Source organism: Setaria viridis, chromosome 1 (genome assembly GCF_005286985.2).
Source record: "Setaria viridis chromosome 1, Setaria_viridis_v4.0, whole genome shotgun sequence".
Lineage (NCBI taxonomy): Eukaryota > Viridiplantae > Streptophyta > Magnoliopsida > Poales > Poaceae > Setaria > Setaria viridis.
Window position 1 is genome coordinate 19435155 of NC_048263.2, and position 22496 is coordinate 19457650.

Sequence of the window (22496 nt, forward strand, 5' to 3'; positions counted from 1 at the left end):
AAAACAGCTACGGCTCTGATATCACTGTAGGGATACGAGGTAGGCTACACTAGTGCAAATCAAAATTTCTACCGCGTAAAACCAGGAAAAACTGCCGTATAAGGATCACGGGATTACCACTCGACGCACTACTGGTGCGGAAGATGTAGATTTGCGTCGATGCAGCGAAGTCGATCAACGTAGTCGTACGTAGTCAATCAACGTAGTCGTACGTAGTTGATCACATCAACATCCAGCAGCTCCTCAGCAGCTCGTCCACATGCAGCAAGATCACCCTCGTGCCGCGGCTCATCATCGGCTCGTCGTGGCTCGTCGGCGGCTCGTCGTGGCTCGTTGGAGGCTCGTCCAAGTGCTGCAGGCGCAACACCTCCAAGGTATCCACACGTGCAGGGAGGAAGCGTCGCAAGCCGGACTGCTAAATCCGTGAGTTGCAATAGGCGAGCGCGTGGGAGGCGCGGCAGATGTGTTTCGCCAAAAGGTGTAAACCCTAGGGCACCCCCACCCCTCTATTTATAGAGGTTCCTGACGGGCCTTTGGGTCCGAGGCCCATTAGTACTTCTAAACCTAATCCAACTCGGATCACATCCGAATTGGGCTTCCAGCCCCTTAAGTGTGTGACCCTATGGGTTCGGATACATATAGACATGTCCCGAGTACTCCTACTCGGCCCAATAGTCGGTAGCGGCCTCTAGCAAGACGTGAAACATGAGTACGAGTGCATCTCAGTGGCACAAGCTGGTACAAGTCCATCAGGACTAAATCAATAGAGGTAAAACATCTACGCAGTGAAAACAAAAACTATGGCGAACTCTATCTTCAAAGGCGACTCGAGCGAAGAACTGACCCTAGTCTTCCCAGCCATCGTGGTCGAAGTCGTAATTGGGCTCCGACCCTAAAAAGTCACCATCTACCCAAGAAGCGGGTAGGCCATGTCAGCTCCCAAAAGCAGCAAGCCAAGGAAATGGGGGAAATGATCCTATATGCATGGGTAAAATCTATATATGGCTGTAGGGGTTTATGCAGTAGCAGCAGCAATCAAGGAAGTAGCAAAGCAACATCATCTTCGAGGTCAACACCTCAAACAAGGAAGTTGGCACAAATCACCGGATCCTTCACCCAAGGGTCCAGCACCCAAACACACTAGGCGATGTGAGAGCTCCCTTCCCTCACATCTCAACGGCAAACGCCAGCCTATCTCAAAAGGGGGGAAGGTAGAAGCACAAGAGAAGTCTAGTCAAAAGTAGTGGTAGTCAACAGCACTATCCATAACCAGTGGACACGGACTATAGCTATAGCTTCATACACCCTGCAGAGGTTGTACAACTGTACCCGCACGGATGGAGCCTGAACAGTAGCAATCCATCCAAACCCCACCTAACAGCCGGAGCCCGAGTAAGTGGATAACTCTTTCCTGTTTCCTCGAGTCTGGAACCGTCCTCAACTGCAGGGCACGCCATCACCTGTGAGGATCTTGTAGCTATGAAACCTACCCATGCCGGGGTGCAGTCTGCTCAGAGTAGGCCAACGCCTTGAACTTCTTATATGATCCTTACACGATCATCCAATCCGCCTACAGCCAGAGCACTATCCACTACTAGTCTCGGACCGAACCCTGCCCATAACGTAAGCGAGCAGTAAGTATGAAAAGTAGCTACTGTGACTGGTGGTAAACTAACTCAGTCCTTAAGCAGCTGAGAGCGAGCACTCTACCAACAAGTTTGTGCTGAAACACCTGCAACGTACGAGTATGCCACCTGGTCCTCAGTAACAAACAAGGTACCTACCATAGGTACAGGATGTAGAGAGGGTCCAGAACACTATCTCCTTGCAAGGCACTCCTCAGTACCAACCATGGCTCGCTCCCACCAAAAGACATCAAGGGATCACACTCACCCAAAATGCACGCGAGAGTGTTCAAGGAATCCCAGCACCAAATCCATGGCAAATGCCTATCCATAACTCAAAAGCATGTATATGGATATATGTGCAGTGGACTAGCTAGGGGTCTGTAGCTAGTTCACAAAAGTAGGTAAACAAGCAGAATAGGATAAACAATTATGAAGGCATGGCTAAAAACATTGGCTATGCATTCCATCATCATCAAGCAATATAAGTAAAGCACTAGCAACTAAGCATGCATAGGATCTATATGATTGGGAGTGACATGACACCTTGTCTGTAGTCGATTGGGTCCTCCTCGGCGTAGTCGGGGTCTTGAAGGTCTTCCTAGTCGTAGCTCGGGTTTGAACACAACGAGATACGACAAAGCAAAAATTAAACGGCATTACATCTAGGCAAAAACTCCATGAAATCCAAATTTAGAAGATCCAAATAACACGAAACTAGCTACAAACAGCATGGGCTCGATTTTATGAATTTAATGCAACTGGTTTCATATTTTTCGAAGTTAAAATGAATTAGTTATGAATTTTTAAAGATTAAAGGATTTATTTAATCATTTAATAATTTCAAAAAATGTTTATTAAAAAGGTGACACGTGTTAATGGGTGATTGGTCCACGTGGCAGCCCGAGGGGTGCCACGTGTCCTGCTGATGTCAGCGTTGATGGTCAGTGGTCAATGTGGGCCCCACCGGGTTAGTGGGCCCACGGGTCAGCAGGCCCCAATCGACAGTGGGCCCCACAAGCTCAGTGGCCCCCACAGGTGGGCCCGGCCTGCCACGTCAGCACCACGTGGCGCCTACGTAGCAGCCACGTGGGCTGCAGCGGCGATGCGGTGCGGCGTGTGTGCGCACGGTGCGGCCGTTGGCGCGCGGTGACCGCGCCCACGACGTCGCGGTGCAGCGCGACGTTGCGTGCGGTTCGCGGCCATTGCACGGTGGGCAAGCTCGCACGGCGTCGGCGCGGGCGGGCAGCGTGACGCGGCATGGGCGAGCGGGCGTGGCGGCCCGGCTGGCACTCGGCCCCTGGCCTTGCGGCCATAGGCGCGTGACGAGGTGCAGACGCGAGCGTGGGCGTGGTCCCGAGGTTGCCCGCGGCCGCGGCACAGCGCAGTGGCGCACGGTAGCTCGGCTAGTTCGAGCCCTTGGCGGCCGGCGGCAAGGCAAGTGGCGGTAGCCTACTCTACGGCGACTACAGCTAGAGAACAAGGAGGCAAAGGAGAGAAAAGGGGTGTGAGCTCATGGCGAGGGCTTGGCGAAGACGGCGGTGGTGCTCAGGCGGCTCTGGGCGGCAGCGCTCAGACGGCTTCGGTCAGTGATGCTCGGGCGGCTTCGAGCTCACCCGGATGGCCTCCTCCTATTGCCCTTCTTATTCTCCTCCCCCTTCTACTCCTCCTTCCCTTCCCTTTCCTCTTCTTCTCTCGGGTAAACGACGGCGGATGGGCGGAGCCCGGTGGCTAGAGGGATGGCTCAAAAGAGGGGCGCCAGGGTCCTATTTATGGGCGCGGTGAGGCGGTGGAGGGGCAAAGAAGGCGCCAACTGTCCATCTCGACGTCCATGCCCAAGGGGCAGCGTGGCAAGCAGCCGGCGGCTAGGGCTCTAGAGTTTGGCGGCATGGTTAGGGTTAAGGGCGTCTTTCTCCTCCGGCGGAAGCCCCTGGAAGGTGGACACGGGGGCGCCCCCGGCTTGGAGTGCGCGCCAGCGTAGCATCCTCGCCCGCCCGTGAGCGTGCACGCGCCAGGCGCATGCGGTAAGGCGTCAGGAAGAAGAAGCACAGTGGCGCGCTGACAGGTGGGGCCGGGCGGCAGTGAGAGAGAAGGGAGCGGGCAGAGCGCAGGTGCGAGCGAGCGAGCTGGGCCGGCTGCTGGGCTGGCGGCCTCCTGGCTGGGAGCAGGGCGAGCGCGCGCGAGCTGGGGCCGGCAGCAGCCTAGTGGTTGACTGGGCCGAAGCGGAGCGTGAGCGAGCTGGCGAGCTAGGCCACGCGCGGGCGAAGGCAGGTCACGTGGACCGAAGGTTAGCGGGCCGGCTTGGTGAGATTGTTAGGTTAGTTTAGGTTTAGATTTAGTTTGAATTTTGAATTGAAACTTCAAACAACACTCAAACATGATCTCCAAAGAAAATCCAAAAGATCCAAATCAAGCCACACAAACTTTTAAATGAAATTTAGGGATGAGAGAAAAATTAACTAGTTTTTCAAACGAGCACACAATTCAAACAAAAAGTTTTAAATTTTTGCAAATTTCACTCATACAAATATTACAAATTTTTTGAAATATTACACATACAGTACTAGTCAGTACATCACAAAACTATATAGGTCGGCCTTGTAGTCCTCCTATCAACAAAAGGAATGTTAATGTGCTATCCGATTCCATCACCGAACAAGAATGATCGGCCATCGAAGTGCAAAAAAATTAAAGTTCAGTTGTACTATATTATTAGTTATTTGTGCGGACTCAAATTAGAACGCGAAACAAATCTTATCAGCTCAACCGATATATCGAAGTGCGTTTTAGGTGCCATCATATGTAGCTCCAACCAAATGTGGAAAGGTCATGCGTTTTAGGTGCCATCATATCGAAGTGCAGTCCAACTACGCCGGCCGCCGCGCCATGAAAGCATAAGCATGAAACTTATTACTCCACCGGCGCCGCAGCCCTGGCGTACGTCATGGGCATCCACTAGGAAAGGAGAAACGCAAGTAGTACCGACATCAAGAATAGCACGCGGCGCCATGAGCCATTAGGTGAGCGATCAAATCGATCAGCAGACAGCAGAGATGATGACATGACAGGATTTTATTCACCGCTCGCTGCTGCAGAAAAGGAGAAAAAAAAAGGCTGGTAGCTGCTACCTACTACACAGATATTCGATCTTCCGGCCGTTGCAATCTAGTAGTAGAGATTTATATGGTGTGCTTTATATAAATTGTGCGTTTATGTTATTAGAACACGACTGCAATACCGCGTGGCCGTCGTAATCAGGTACATGCATGCATGTCGATCGATCACTCTTTTCTTTTCTTGGGCAAAGCTGCCTCGCCGTCAGTGTACGTTGGTGCTGGGCCAGTGTTGTTGCCGCCTGAGCCTTTGAATAGCAAGGATAAGATCTTAAGAAGAACCCCCTAGTGCAACTGTTAGGTGCCATGCATGCTTGAAGGATTAAGAACTTGCTTGTGCCATGTATATTTTCATATAAAATAATTGCAATGATATAGACATCACACTGCCTGCTAATCGGTGTCATAGATTCCCAAAAGATATCTGTTGGTCTATTCGGACGCCCCACCATCCAAATGGTCTAAGGTCGAGTTGGGGCCAGAATATCGATAACTTTTGGCGCCCTTTTTCTTAACGAATCCATGCATATGCACCTGAAAGAGATAAACAAACCATGACGACGACGATCGATACATATCGGTTGGTGATCATGACTGATGAGATCTTAATAATTGTCATTGAACCAGATGTGCCGACACCAATTATGGAAGAGAACAAAAGCAACAAGGAGTAGGTCGCCGGCAAGGTTAAGCGTCACGTTTTCGTGTAAGCTAATCTAGGCCACGTACACATGGGCAATGACACGTGCAGCTCATATATTTCCATTCGTCAAAAGGTGTTCAAGTGAGGGTCAGGCCATGGAAACCTATAAAAAAAGGAGTCCTGTGGTGTGGTGTTGTTTACTGGTGTACTTTGCAAGGTCAAAAGCTTACATCACAATAATGCGGTAGCCACTAAGCTGCATCTCAAGGTGTACGGCCAAAAACGTTGAACAACATGTCGGTGTGGCCCCTGGCCAGTGGTATGTTGATGCTGATTGTTTTAATACTATTTTTTAACGAAATTACAAAATGTTACTCCACATTTCGGCATTTACAAAAATGTACCCAATCGATATCGTATACTGGTTAGACAAAATAATGATTTCATCTGGTGGATGAAATCAGCAGTTTGTCTAACCAAAATCTCTGTAAAATACAGCAAGCAAACCGACGGCCAGGGTTGAGAAAGGTCCAAGAATATTTCACCACAGCTCTCAACCCGTGATTGCACTTGTTTTCAGGATGCCAACAGGTAGTGTCGCAGGAAGATGTCTCCGAGTAGTAGCTACCAACGGAATAAGATGATACAATACTCGGATGCTTCAAAAAAGTCATTGTAAGTTGAAATCAATGTTTAGTTTTGCACTTCATAAACTATAGACTATCAACTTCTAACACCAATCGGAATGCAAACCTAAGGTTAGGACGAAATCGGAATCTACTGCCTTCAACCCAAATTCCCAATTCTAGAAATCATCTTCCCTATGACGATAGGGGAAAGTAGTGGCACAAAACAGGGGACTGACCTGACCGTAGCTCCTACTCCTCCCTTCACTGCTAGGATGCGCCATTCCCGCCGCCCGTTGTAGATCTACGCACCGACACCTCTAGGCTCTAGTCTTTGCTATAGCCAACAAGAGCGTGCTGGCGAGTCCCTTGCAGTGCACATGAGTAAGTAGTAAGCACACCCAATCCAAGGGATATTTGTTTGTTTTCCAATATTTACATGTAAGTAAGCACATCCAATCAATTGATATCTAATGTGCATATGATTAAGTAGTAAGCACATCCAATCAAGGGGAGGGATGTTTGATTTCCAACGGGAGCTATATATAGTTTCATTTCATCCTATCTTTTGTCCAGTCAAACAGTTCCACATCATTATGCTGTAGATGATTTCACTATGCTGTAGATGATGTGGTAGTTTTGGAAAGAGTGTAATTAAAAAGGCACTAAGCGTGGCCTAAGTAGCACACTGAATCAAAGGGAGGGTTGTTTGATTTCCAATTTTTTACATGATTAAATAGTAAGCACACCCAATCCAAGAGAGGTTTCTTTGGTTTTCCAATCTCAAAACTCAATATAGTAGTTCTCCATCCTAAATAGTACCCAATACCGTACTTCAATATCAAAGAAAATTCATTATTCGAAAGTTGTCTATATGAGAACAGACCATCCGCCTTTTTGACCAGTATCATGATATCATGATATACCAAAGATTTTGAATCCAAATTTGATGACTTTGGGTTCAGATTCTGCTGATTCTATCAACAAATATTTGGTATAGATTATGCTGATTGTAGCAAGAATCAGAAATGTCTATTAGAACAGACTATTAGACATCATACTATTCGGTTGTTTGTCTGGTTTTCAACTAACCAGAACGTCCTTTGGTCGCCATTACCTGCCGCGGACCAGCCTTCCCAAAATCTTTCCGAGGCGCTATTCAAATATTCGGACACTAAGGCCAAGCCGTGTGATAGATGAGAAATGTCTATTTTTCTCCCCCTCCCCCTCGAAAGCACCCTGTTTCATTCACCACCATAGTAAAGGGCATATTGGTAATGTAACGGGACCATCTGCCCACTTGCCCAAATACTACCCCCCTCCCTCGCTCCCACCCCAAAAAATAATCGTCCACATCCAAAAACTTTCTACCATCAGTTCCCCTTCATTTCCCATCCCAAATCTTTACCTCCTCGCCACCATCCTAAATCTTCAACCTCACCACCATCCACAATCTTCCCCTCATAGCTGCCGCCCATTCCCATCTCCCTCTGAAGGACCAGTGGCGATGGAATGGTAATAGGTAGGAAGGTCATATGAAGGAAACGTCAACAACCAGGTACAATATTTTGCTCCCCTATTAAGCATCTGCGGTGATGCGATAAAAGAGTTTCCTTGTTTGGTTTTGTTATTGCTTTTACTCGCTTGTTTGTTTGCAAATCTGAAAGCTCCCATGTATACACTATTTTGTTTTCTTCTAGTAGTTTATCCATTGGGCTTATACAAGGTTTGGTAGGAATATCCTATCTTAAATCTTGTTTTGGTATGCAGTACAATTATGATTTTACATTACTTTGTTTCTTTTACGGTAGTTTTTTTTCATTTAGTATATTGTCCTTTGGGATTGTACAAGGTTAGATAGGAACATCCTTTCCTAGATCTTGTTTAGGTGCGCTCTACTTTTATGATTTTACATTAGCTTGTTTCATTTATAGTAGTTTGTCCTCCACGCTCGTACAAGATTGGGCAATTTTACATTAGTTTCTTTTTTTTCCAAAGATATAGAATCGGAGCTCCATGCGTATCAGAAGACGAGGACTGCAAGTATCTTAACGAACCAAAGAATTTTGTCTTCCCTCAGCATCGCACGCCTCTCAAACATACTCTCCAAGGTTGAAAATGTAAAAGGAAGGATACCAATGAATGAGGGTGTGAAGATCCAGATCCTACGTATGATCCGTCACAGGAATGGTTTGAATCTGACCAAGAGACAGTCCATAAGGAGGTATCTGCTATTGTTGACTAGCAAAATTCTTGTATCACTTATGCAAGATTATTTCTCATTATCTTTGTTTATGTAATTTGTGCAATCAGATCAGTGAAAGCATACTTGTTAGCGAGCGAAGAGGGTTATCCAAGAGAATTCGGGCACCTGATGCCTCTAACAGTATGACTCCTAGATTGACAAGGAACAAGGCAAATTAATTAGCTTTAGCTGAGCATGTTCTGGATGGGACGACTCCAAATTCACAAGAATTGCTAGCCTCAAGCCAAGCAATAGCCACACATATTGAGGACATTATCGACATGATGACTGACGAAGGCAAGTCATTTTATCCCTTTTTTCCTAAGCAAAAATTTAGAGCATCACAATTGGCAATCAAATGATTATTAACACACCCACCTGTGTGACCGTAACACTATTGTTAGGTGATGCATGCCCATCCAGAAAAGTACAAGTACCATTGGAAGCAAGAAGGTTGGGTAGAGATCTGGATAGGATAAGCAGAGGTTATACAACAAGCTTCCAATCCATGTTCCAAAAGGGCTCAAACGGCTAGAGGCACCAATGCAAGCTGCAAAGCTTGCATCAGAGGGTGGGATCATAATGCGGTAGCATATACCGATCCTTACTTACTGGAAGCACTACAAGAGCCAGGTTATATTCTCTGGAACTACATGAACAAACTGGCAGTATGTGCTAGCATAGTTCTTTGCATCCTTGCTTTTTATCCATTTTTCTAACCTTCTTGTGCTTAATAGGTCCAATTTTACATTAACACCACCAGTCCACCTATCATAAAGGCATGCACTGATATGCTGAAGTCTGGACAGAGACAAATGAGGTACAAGCTGAAGAAAAAGTACTTCTATGATATGCTAGCAAATGAAGTTGCAACCAAATCTCCTATGGACACTATGACTAACTTCAAATGGAAAGAACTGGTTAAGATATGGTCTTCGCTAGCTCACAAGATATGACAAAACTTCAACTTGCCGCTAGCACATTTGCATGTACTAATTTATTCCTCTTATTCATGTATCTTACATGAGTGTACATTGTACAAGAGAAGTGTACTACAAACCAAAGGAATCATGGGGAAGTCAGATTTCATCAACGCACAGGATCTAGAAGCTACATTGCACAGGCACATGTTGTGGTAAACAACTGAACAAATCATGTTTCCGCTGTGTACTTTGACGAACCTGCTCATACTCCTTGTTCCAAGTTAACAGTTTATGTTTGTTTTCACTCATTAGAGGGAGAAGCATGTTGAACAAGAGCCAACTGCAATGGATATTTTCAAGAACTTCCATTGCAGCAAAAAAGGCTTGATTGTTCCATGACAGGATGCCATTGTAAGTCCTTGTTTTCTTTGCATTATCTTTTGCAACAATAGCACTTGAAACATCTATGAGTACTTTTGTGACATCTTTTCTTTTTCTTTCTTTTATTAGGCTCGGATGGAACAAATCGTCGCCCATCCTAAAGACGACCAAGCAAAGGCTGTTGCTGAAGCAGTTTCTGAAGTTGTCCAAGCTAGGACATTTTGGTAAGTTGTTGGCATTCACCCACCCTTGAAGAAAAGAAATAGGGTTGATACTACACTGCAGGTACAACAAATCCACTCTTATCTTGAGACTGAGAAACAAGGGGGCACAACTTTGGCAGAAGATTGCTGAGCGGGCGTCAAAGATGGATGCCTAGAGAGTGAGGGTTGAAACACAAGAAACAACAAGGAAGGCTCAGTTAGAAGAGCTCAATGCTTTGAAGAACACCACAAAGAAATTGCGTTCTCTAATTTCTAGCCTAATAAACTTCAGCCCCAATTAGAGCTAGATGAATCCTTCTCTCAACTAAAGCTCCATGCTTTGCACTGAGTGTTGATGTTGTGTGAGGCATTAATATTGGGAAGCACTGCTGGTATTTTGTTAGATATGCACGTTTCACTGTACCTATCAATCTGCAAACTTGTTCTATGTTGCATTGTTGCTGGTGAACTTTTGATTGATGGTGATGTGAATAATATGGAAGTATCTATGACAGTGAGCTGTTTTTATGTCTATTTGTGATTGTGATGGTGATCAGTAGTAAAACTTGAGTATATGCTACTATAGAATGTAATAATGTTATATTTGTACGAATATATAATTTAATTTTAAAATAATCAATATTCCTCGCGTGGGGCAGGCTTAAAAAAATTGGCCCAATATGCCCTTCAACGAACATTTTTCGGTCAAAAAAGTCCCGCGGAAATCTAATTTGGACTAAAAATATCCCAACAAAATTTAGTCCAAAAAGACTGCTATATGGACCTGGCTTCAATTTATAATGAACAAAATTGTTGTAACATTTAGCGCCACATCATAGCCACGTTGAATTGTTGTCCAACGTGACACAACGTGGGAAACAATGTTATGACAACTATTAGGATGAATTTCATTTGTCATAATCTTAGTGATGCACCAAAATAAGAAACGTCACTTATCACAATTTAATCGCTGCTTATGACGCTCGATTAATAACAAACAATATTCATCACACGAGCATCATAAATCATGGTTTATGATGCATCTTAGTTCGTCATTGATCAGCAAATCTCTACTCTAAAAAAAGCAAAAGGAACACATTTTTTCGTACATCATTCCTTCCGCTCAACTTCATCCCGCGAGGCGATTTGCACCATCCGATCCAGACTTTTTCGCCATACGTCGTGCGCCTCCGATCCGTGGCCCTCGCCCCGAGCATCTCCATCCGTCCAATCCTCTCCACCCCTCCGAGTCATCCCTCCGTCTGCCTCCCCAGTTCCACATCGCCATCGCCACCGCCAATGCCACCATCCCACACGCATCCGCGCCTCCGCCACCTCGCCTGCGCCGCCAACCCTGGCATCCCCCCCCCAAAACAAGTCGCCGTCCGTAGCCTTGAACCCCGCCAGCGCCGTCATCTCCAACCCCGTCGTCCGTCGCCTCCAAGCCACCCTCCTCCGCTCCCTCCTCGATGACCCATCAGCTGTCTACGCCACCACCGCGTCGTGGTCGCACCGCGGGAGGACTGGGGACCGCCGCGAGTGTCCAAGCGGGCGCACTTCACGCCGGTACACCACCACTCGACGTCTGCGGCGGCGACGGCGACGGCCACCGCGCGCCTGCACGGGTCCGTGCCGTCGGCCACGGCGGCGGCGCTGTGCCCGCCGCACCTCCTCACGGTGACATCCCCGGCATCATCCTAGTGGAGCAGATTGTGCGCTCCAAGATCTACCAGAGCACCTATTGGAAGGAGCAGTGCTTTGGCCTCACCGCCGAGATGCTGGTCGACTAGGCCATGGAGCTCCACAAGGCCAAGCACGAGAAGAGCCTGTAGAAGAGGAGCCCTCAACTAATCAGCTGCGCTCGCTGTCCCTGATGTGCAGCCGCCGCCGGTGATGCCAGGAAAGGGCCAACTGTTAATCTCCGCTGGTGATGTGCAGCCTGTCCCTTTTTGTTCGTACTTAAATGGACTAGCATTACATTATTCACGTCTTTACCATTAAGATTAGATCACCATCTTGATGCCTGTGGAGATATGGTTGTCGTCTTAACCATTAAGATTAGATCACTATCTTGATGCCTGTGGAGATATGGTTGTTTAGACCCAACGGAGATTAACAATCACCAGCATCAGTGTCTAAATCTAATAGTACTGTTAGATGAAATTGTTTCTATGCATGCTTGATGAAAATTTATACCATTGAGAGAAATAATGCGCTGGGGTAATGACTGTAGGCTTGCCCGTGTGTTGCCATGGGGAGATGTAAGTTTTCCTACCCATGCGTTGTTCATGTATTTGTACAGTCAAGTACAAAATCAAGCTACTTGATGAATCGATAGTTGAAGAATATCCATAAGAAGGATCAACCTTCTTTGTTAATGAAGGTAATTGCACCATAATCTTTATTCAAATGATTAACTGTTATAGAGCTCTTCTCAGTAGTGTTCATAATGTTCTTGTGAAGCCTGAAAACAACATGTATTGGATGGGAAAAATGTTCTGTTGTGACGTGTGAGATTGAATCAAAGTTATATTTTTTCAGGACACGTCTGTCCAGCACTGCCTAAGGTCCCACAAACAATGAAGGAAGGAGAGAGAGCTATTGTGATGGTGCAATCACAATGTACGTCTCAAAGTTATATTTATATAAAAAAATTCTGCCTTGTCAGTGCTTCGTGCAACCCCTAATGTTGTAAAACCATACTTGCTAAATTTTAACATTAGTTACTATCTTATTTTACTTAGAAAAAGAGTTACTATCTTTCTTACTACGTCTAATTGAGTAAGAATTTTCTCCTGATGCAACTGATTCTCTGTGTTTCAATGTGTAACATGTACATAATTCCATTAAGTCCATATGACAAATATATATTTGAAAGTTGACTGGTTAACTTGTTGCACGCTGTCAATTGAGATATTTGAAAATTATCTGGGATGCAAGTAGTATCTCGACACATGTGAGACATGTACACATGCAATGTAACACTTACCTTTTTTGAGGTCTCCCTAACCATGAGACTTGTGCACTGTTTTTCTTATTCTCACTGTGTTTTTCTGTGGTATTGTGATATCACGCTACACTTGGCATAATGTGACAGAGAGCTCAATAGTGACAACCAAGTAATTATACTCACTCCATAATTTATTCCACCTGTAATGTTTATAGCAAGTTAAATAAACAGATACCAATTGATTTTCTTTGGACTTTTTTTATCTACTCAGGCATGCCTTTGCAACTTTATCCTTCATTGCCAAGATTTTCCTTTTCCTGTATGTTGGTATGGATGCTTTTGATATCGAAAAGTGGAAGTTTGCCAGTGACAGGTTAGTTTAATGCACTTTCAGCTATAAATACCTTTATTTATGAACACTCAGTTTTGTTGTTTACCATTTGCAGACCTGGAAAATCCATTGGCATATTGGCATAAGCTCAATTTTGCTAGGATTAGTTCTAGTGGGAAAAGTTGCTTTTATTTTTCCTATCTTTCTTGTCCAACTTAACGAAAAAGACACCTTTGGAGAAAGAGAAAATAACCTGGAGACAACAGGTGAGCAATTGTTTAGATTTTTTTTTGCTGTAATAACTTTTTCCTATAGGATCATTTGGTTGTCGTCTTGGAATAGCAGTTCACAAGATTTGGACACGCTCAGCTGCACGGCAATGCGATAATGATCACCAGCATAATCACTGTCGTCCTATTTAGCACCATGGTGAGTCATCTTGTTCCAATATTCGTATAATGCAATGTGTCAGCTTATCATGTAGTATGCCCTGACATGCATGTATTCACCATTAAGCTAACCCAAAAAGGCTCCAGGTCGATTGTCACATCAAACCAGTCAGTGTCTTGGGAATTAAATCTGGAAGCTTGTGGTAGTGAACAAGATCTTATCCTTTCTAAATAGATAACTGACAGGAATGCAAGATTATGTTATAAGAACTCATAATATGGTCCCCTATTATTCTTACCCCTTCTGAAGAGATCACCTTGCTTTCTTTGATTACTCCTGTTCACAGCATGGCTTTCGAAATATCAAAATAGCTGAAGAAATGCTATCTGCTACTTATCTTTCATGGCCACAAGTATTTCTTTTGAGAACTACGGTCAAATGAATATAGCAACCATGCTTGCTTGGCAACCAACTTTATTCTATGAATGCTTCTGAAACTTTGCAATGTTTACCAGGTGTTCGGGATGATGACGAAGGCATTGATCCGGTTCTTGCATACATCTTATAAACCTTTGTGTACAGATATTGTAAGTGTTTCATATTTTTTTAAGCCATCTTATAAATCTTATACTTATTTTATATTTATACATGTTTCATATTTTTATTCTCCTGTTGAATCCAATGTCTTATAATATAAATATTTGGTTGCCCGTAGCAACGCACGGGCACGATCCTATCACTCGTAATTGTAATGCCCCTCGATGGAGCCGCAAGCGACCATGTCGCACGCATGCGCCAGCGAGAGGATTCGCAGCGGCACCAGGTGTGCCGGTGAATTTGGCTGGTGGCGCTGCTTGGCCGTAGCTTGATGTTTTTGTACTCCGCATCATCGATCCCGTGCCGTCCAGTCCTGATGAATGGCTACCCTTCATCCGCTCCTAAGCTGCAATGGACTGGATAGATATTTGGGCTGATAACGGGCTGTTTGGGCAAGCCGATCGTGCGCTTCAGCAACACAGCGCGAAGTAGGCCTTTACTGGCCATTTTCAGCACCGGCGGTCGGTGGTGAAAAGGATTATCATCACCGATACGTGGATTATACCGGTAGTGATAATCATTTTCATTTTCAATCGCGGCCCATGGCAAGGGCCAGCGGTGAGAACAATTTTCACAACCGGGTTTGGCAAAACCGACGGTGAAAATGCCGGGCGGTGAAAACACATTCTCTCTAGTGGTGTTCAAAATTACATTTTGATTGTTAATTTTTCTTATAGTATATTATTCATAGTTAACTATGATCATAGCTATTTTTTTATGAAAAAGATACCACTTTTGTATCACAAAACATATATATTGTAATATGAATTGTTGATCAAAGTTAGTTGTCTGTAAATTTTAAATTGTGTGCGTCTTTAAAAAAGAAATGGTGAGGGTAAATAAGATTCCACTAATCATGTGCTTGATTTCGTTGACTATGAAAAGTAAAGAAACAAATCCGTCTTTAACTCTCAACTAAGGTCAGTGTGTTTCGTTGCGTGATTTTCAAGAGTACCATGACATCTATTGATCATTAAGTTGACGAATGAAACTAGATCTCACAATGCAAAGTTTCACTTCACGGTTTCATATTTTAGCATCTCATTTAAATGTTTCATCTAAGTTACCAATGGAAGTTGATGAATATGTGTAGATGAAACTCAAATCTTATCAATGGAGTTTTGTTCCGGTTTCAAGGCTCTAAGTAACCGTGCACACCAAGTTTCATCCAATGAAATTATATTCTTCTCTTCTTTATAAATTATATGTCATGTCATCACTTTTGCATACATGACATGTCATCTAATGAGAATAAAATTTATATGGCACTTGCATTGAGAATGGCCTAATACCCGGATTTATTTGCGGCTCTTCAACTTGAATTCCAGAATGTTTCATTTCGAGCTCTCAGAACAAGACAACTTTAATGCCCGGGTACTTTATGGTGGTGGTTTTGCCACATAGGGGAGTGTTGTGGCTGTTGCACTTGCACCAACTAAATATGTAAAAACAAATTTTTATGGGACCCACGTGCCATCCTTTTCACCCCCTTTATTCTTTCCATGCGCATTCACCTCTTCCTCTCTTGCTCCGCTGTGAGTCGATCTCATGCACGGAACTGGATGAATGAGCTGGACAGGAGGGGAAGCGCCTACCTTCTGGAGGGAAACTGACTCTAAATTAGTTTTTTTTCGATAAAGAAAGTTTTATTAATTTTTGAGGTCATTACATCGAGATGATATATACTACGTCTTAAAAATACTCCTGCATAGTGGGATGCACATAGCCTATAAAAGAAAGTAAGATGAACCAAACACACTAATGACCATCAATCCATAGACAAGACTGTGACCCATGCGCCTCGGTAAAAAACTTCTTGACCACCTGCACTAATCATTGTGATGCCGCAGTAACCAGTTCTTGTGAAGTTGGCTTTTGTAAAATAGCTCACGTACGGAGCCAATTTATAATCGAGAAGATAACCTGCAAAGGAGAAGAGTTCTTGTGAAGTTGGCTTTTGTAAAATAGCCCACGTATGATAATCGAGAAGATAACCTGCAAAGGAGAAGAGTTAAGTTTTTTTTCAAAAATTATATCATTTCTGCATAGCTATAACGACCAGTAAGCAGCAGTCACTCCTAACAGAACCGGTTTCAGTTCCTTTCTAACTTATGTCTAACTAGTCTACCAATTTATACAATACAATGGATTTCTACCTTCTACCCAAAGGAACCCACGGGGGATGGACTCTGTAAGGGCCCCTTTAGGAATGTGAAACCCCAGAGGGATCCTAGCCTTTTCCTCAGGTTGAAGGCCCGAGCAACCCTACAGCCACGGGCCAATGTGCCCTGTCTTTTGGAAGCCCATCTACCAGGGAGCTCGACCCTATCCTTTCCTTTTTCACGGACCAGCTCCTCCCCATGTCGAGACTCCGAGAGCCGCTTCCCCGAGCACTTGCGAGAAAATCTCCACATCACCTCCCCATCACCCTGCCTCCATCCAGGCGTCGCCGCCCCTCCACCGTCCAAGCGACGCCCCCTCCGCCTACCACCACTGCTCTGTCTCCCTGTCCAGGTGCTGCCTCTCCGCCTCCCTCTCATGACTCCCGTACTGCTGATCTGCGACAACGCCTCCACCTCGGCTACCACCTCCGCATCCATTGTTGTGGCGTCGGCGTGTCTTCCTCCTCAGCACGTGAGTTCTCCTCCTCTCCTATAACCTAGTGCTTATACTCCTCTTGCTGATTCGAGTTCTTTTAGATCTTGTTGACTTCAAAGCTGCCAGACCCAAGATCCACCCCTTGTTCGTCTCTTCACTGGACATTCTTGGCCTAGGTAAGCCTCTCCAGTGGTACTCATGTTTTGGGCCATTTGTTTCCTTTGAAAGCTCAATTTACATCTAAATCTGACCATGCTCCTAGATGTGAGAATGAGATGCATCTTTTACTTTTCCTGCCATACATCACTTGCTTTGCTGATCAGCAGTAGAGATAATTTCTCCAATTGTCTGATTGATACATAATGACATGCTAAGACTAGATCTAGGACAACTACAGAAGAAATCTTGCCACTGTCTAATTGATACATAATTTACTGATTGATACATAATGAACTCTGCATGTGTTAGCAGAATGCTATTTATGTGGTTTCTCAAATTGTTCTCCTTACCTATCTCAAAAAAATTATTCTCCTTACATGAATCATGATTTTTATTATGTGGTTGCTCTTGCTACCCACTATCTGCAAACGTATAATCCATACCCACGGTTTATTTTTTTGCTTGATTACTAGAAAATTACTAGCAATATTTGGGCTATCGGTTCTTTGAAAGCTACCACATAACAGAGTGACCTGACTTCTCAGATTGTAAGTTCTTAGCATCTTGATTCACCTAGTCAAGATCATTTACTCCTTGTTGCTAAGCTAACTGGAATAGTAGGTTCACCTAGTCAGTACGCTTTACTACCAGATTTTTGTTGAAGTTTTCTTTAGCAAGGAAGTATCAAGATTTACTTGGTTTGTTGAGGAATTCCTGAATTTTAACATCTGCATTGCTTCATCGGGTTCCATGTGATGTACCTCAAGTCACGGACTGTATTGTTTCTACTAGATTTTGAAATGGAGTAGCTAAATAAGGATTTTTTGTCTGAACAGGATCTGCTAAGGGGGTGTTTGGTTCTAGGGACTAAAGTTTAATCCCTGTAACATCAAATATTTAGATACTAATTAGGAGTATTAAATATAGGTTAATTAAAAAACCAATTGCATAAATGAAGGCTAATTCGCGAGACGAATCTATTAAGTCTAATTAGTCCATGATTTGATCATGTGATGCTACAGTAAATATGTGCTAATCATGGATTAATTAGGCTTAATAGATTTATCTCACGAATTAGCCACGGCTTATGCAATTAGTTTTATAATTAGTTCACGTTTAGTCCTTATAATTGGTATTCAAATATCCGATGTGGTCTGAACTAAAAATTAGTCCGTGGATCCAAACACCCGTGCTAGCACGAGAACAAGCCATACCTAGAGTCACGTTACTGCCGTGATGACACCACCATCAGGACTTGAGGTACAACTGCAAATTCAATCAACCATTTCCTGATTGAACTTCATCTAGAATTGTTTTTGTGTGTAAATATGTTGGTCTGAGATGTGATCACTCTATCGATCTCATCAGTTGACAAACAAATATAGTACTGACCTTTTCAATTTAAGGTAACTGATGTCCGCATACTAGCTAAAATAAGCTATCATTTCTTTATTGTACTGACTGTTCTGTAAATGTAAATAGGCCAAACTACGCTCTGATTAGTTCATTAGCAATAGATCATTTGGCTTTCGAATCTGACAGACCAGCAGTAACAAGAACTAGAAATAATTGCTTTCAATTATGCTGGTTCTAGCTTATATTGCCTGAGATAAAATTGTTAGCTTTTGAGGTGTAGTGCAGAACCTTATTTTTATTAGTCCTTCAGATGTGCTCTGCCCACAATAATTAATTAAAGCATAAATGTACTGTTTTTTAATTGTGTTTTTGTACACTTTCTTATCACATAATGTGTTATGTGTGGACAATCGTTGTTGTAGTTTGCGCACATACCTCCGAATATTGTGACTGCAAAAGACGTTACGGGTCACCCCGCTGCTTAAGTATCACTGTATCAGACAGATAGCTTCCACGGTAATACCTCCTGATAGGCTCTTGTGTTCTGGACCTTATAGTTTATTTTTTTTTCATTCTGCGCTATCCTGAAACGTTAGATGGTGAAATGTTAGTGTGATATATGTATCTTTGTCGTCACAGCTGTTGGTGAAGATGTGTTATCAGTTCGGATAACAATTTGCTTCCAGAAAACTTAGGTAGGCTGCTCAGGAGCAGTTAGCCACTTACCAGATAGGATGCTTGTAAGAGCCTTGGTCTTTCATCAACAAATTTCTGAATGATTTCTGAATGATACTGGAATTTCAGTTCCTTCTGCTTGTCCTAAAATTCCGCCTTTGAGACTTTGGAACTAGGGAGATTTAGTTGAGCATTTGCAGACATCAGTTTCATCTTTCAGTTTCTAGATGTTTCTACTGCTACTATTAATCTTTTGCACTGGTTGTAATCTGTTGGTTGTGTGCTGGAAAGCCTTGAAGGCTGTAACCGTGTATTTGAATTAGTAGTAGAAGGTGATTGTAATGACTGAGCTTTCTCTTATGGATATGCAATGTGCTTATATTCTGTTGATTGCTTGTGGCTTGTTTGCATGTGCTTATATTCTGTTTATTGTCGTGTCTCAGAATAAATCAACAGATAGGTGTTGAAGAACATGAATAGGAGAAAGAATGTTGGAGGGAAGGTCCTTAGCTTATTTTACTAGCTAAATATCTTATACAATAATTAGATTATGCGGCAATAAAAGTAGAATTTTGTAGCTAATTAAGTAGATGCTTAAAACATGCAAAGAGCATATGTTTTTTTAGTCCAGCTGGATGCAATGCAATATGGTGTTCTAACTATATGTATCATCTTAAGCCTAAATCCTGGATTGTATCTTATTTATCAAGTTGCTATTTTTTCTGATTTTTCTGGATTTTTCCCCTGATTTTAGGTATTTTTGAGGTATTTTGTGAACTGTGGGCTATTTTCTGTATAGTGTCCAAAAGGGACTAGGGGTCCTCCCCTAGAGTTTGACTCCCAAACGGTGACATTGGAAAGGGGGGGCGTTCTCCCCTGATCTAGGCAGGGATGCGCAGAGCTGGTAATTATTGGTGGGGGTTGTGCTGCCAGGCCTTACCTGAGCTGCCAAAGTAGTCCTAAGAGGAGAAAAAAATTTGGCAAGGAGCCAAAGAGGAATTTAAATTTCACATGGCTAAATGGGAGACTATTAGTAGACGCAAGGAACCAAGGTGGGATTGGTATTGTTAATACTAGAATCTTGAACGAATGCCTGCTAGTTAAATGGATTTGGAAAATTGCCAAAGGTTCTAGTGAGATCTGGTACAAATTGTTACAAGCCAAATATATGCCAAATGGTAACTTTTTCAATTCTAAGAGTAAAGGAACTTCTCGATCAGTTTTGGCAAGGCCTCCACAAGGTTCATCAGTTTTAAGAGGACCTGACTGCAAATGATGAAGAGCAAAGGGTGGCTCTCCTAGATATGCCGCAAGGTGTACAGTTAAACACATCTTTGGCAAACGATGTAGAATGGGCGTTGGATAAATCCAAAGTATTTACTGCTAGGGGTGTTGTCCCATTCTAATAATCAGTGGAAAACAAAACTTCCCCTGAAAAATTGAGTTTTTCCTCTGCCAGCTCTCTAATAATAAACTACAAATTGTTCTCCTTGAAAAAGAAATGCTGGAAAGGGGACATACATTGTTGCCTGTGTGGGGGGATTGAAAACACAGATCCTATTTTTTTTTCCAATGCTTGATTGCGAAGTTCACTTGATGTTGCATCTGAGATATTCAATTGGGATGTGTTTCCTACTTCCTGGAATAACCTGCAGGGGGCTGGTTAGCAGGCAAGCTAAATCTAGCCAACTAACTGACTTGGTCTATTTTTGTTTGCAGGTTTAGCTTGGGCTTTGTGGAATAATAGCAACAAAATTGCAATCGAGAACATCTTTCCTAGCAATCCACTGGATGTAATCTGTTATGGTATCATTTTTGTGCAGAAAATGGCGTTCACTTTTGAAGAATTCTGATCGAGAGCGGATTACAAAGCTATTGGAGAAGATGCAGACTTGGCAGCGCAGCTTCGCCGCCTGCTATGTCTTGATCTCAGATATCGGTGAACTTTGAGCTGCATGTTTGTAATAGGATAGACTTTATCCTAGATGGTCAATGGTCGTTCGTTTGCGGCCCTCTGGGCTCCTGAACTTTGTATCAAACCATCATTGCTTTCTAGAAAAGCAGAGTGATTCTCCTTAAAAAAAAAAGGAGAGGAAAGGTGTCGGAATATTAGGCCCATCTTGGGCTGCTGTTTGAGCCATTTAGCTGCAGCTGGTTAGGCCTAATACTTCATATAGGAAAATCAATGCAGTGTGAAGAGATGGCACATGACTACATGAGTTTAGTACCACCTACTAATCTGTGGTAGTGAGATATATAAGGGGAGCTATTGTGGATTTGTGGGTGACTCCAAATTGTGAAGCATATACTAGATAACACTCGCCAGCGTGGAAATTTCGCGTATTTTTCGTGGAAATTTCACGATTATGGCATGCGAACTAGTTTGTTCTCTTTTAGCCGTTCATTCATTTTTGTTCTACATTGCCAACACTTAGACAGCAGCTTCTGGCCACGGAATGGGATAAGCACGTCCATGTGCTCCGTAGGTTGCACATGTTAACGAGCTTGTCAGGCAAACGGGGGCAGAGGATTTCGTGGCAATTCCGCCGAAGGAACTTACAGGGTGTTTGGTTCCCACCATCATCTGTCACAGCTGTGTTTGTTCCCACCATTGTCTGTCACAGCTACAGTACTGACCGCCACAGCACAGTGTGCCACAAGCATTTGCAGCAACTTTTGTGAGGCGTGGATTTTGCCCCCGCCACAGGTTGTGGCATTCTATGGCTGGGGACCAAGCACATCTCCGAGCCCTCAATGGGTGAAACAACACCCAAACCTCACTCATGCTCCCTTCTTTCTACTTCCGAAAGAGCCCGCACCATGACCCAATAAGCCGACACCATAGCTCGCTGCCACTCTAGCTCCGGCTACGCAGGTAGAGGAGCATCCAGTGCTCCTCCATGGTGGATCTCGACAGCAAGGGGATGACGCTATTCCTCAAAGATTCCTTCATGAAAAAAAAAGGTAAATGAAAAATGAAACCAGGGTAGAAACCACGAGGGTTAAAATTATCCGGTTTCAACTAAGTTGAAATATTTTTGTTCAAGTTGAAGGGCAAAAAAGACTCGGTTTCAACTAAGTTGAAATATTTTTGTTCAAGTTGAAGGGCAAAAAAGACTCCAGCATTAGGGTGCGTTTGGTTGCGAGGACGAAGTGGGACGGGACGGGACGATCCCACTTCGTCCCGCGTTTGGTTTGAGGACAGGTGGAACAGGGACATCCATACGAGGGAATATACCCTCCAGATGCGGGATGCCCCCATCCCACCAAAACGAGCGGACGGGGGCATCCCACTTCGCCCCCGTCACGCGCCGTCCGTCCGCACCAGTGGAGAGGGCGAGTTTGGGCGGGGGGAACCGCCGGCGGAGGGGCCGGCGCGGGCGAGCTCCGCCGCGGCCGGCGGGCGCGGGCGAGCGCGGCCGCGGCCGGCGGAGGCGAGCAGGGCTGGCGGGCGGGGGCGAGCACGGGCGCGGCCGGTGCGGGCTCGGGCGGCCGGCGGGCGCGGGCGAGCGCGGCCGCGGCCAGCGCAGGTGAGCAGGGCCGGCGGGCGGGGGCAAGCACGGCAGCGGCCGGTGCGGGCGAGCGTGGCGGGCGCGGGCGGGCGCGGGCGAGCGGCCGGCGGGCGCGGGCGAGCAGGGCCGGCGGGCGCGAGCTCCACCGCGGGCGGCCGGTGGAGGAAGA

General features: G+C 44.6%; 1 pseudogene; it reads left to right on the plus strand.

Moving 5' to 3' along the window:
* Window positions 1-12010: 12010 nt before the first annotated feature.
* On the plus strand, window positions 12011-20765 carry LOC117854650 (sodium/hydrogen exchanger 1-like; annotated as a pseudogene).
* Window positions 20766-22496: the final 1731 nt, after the last annotated feature.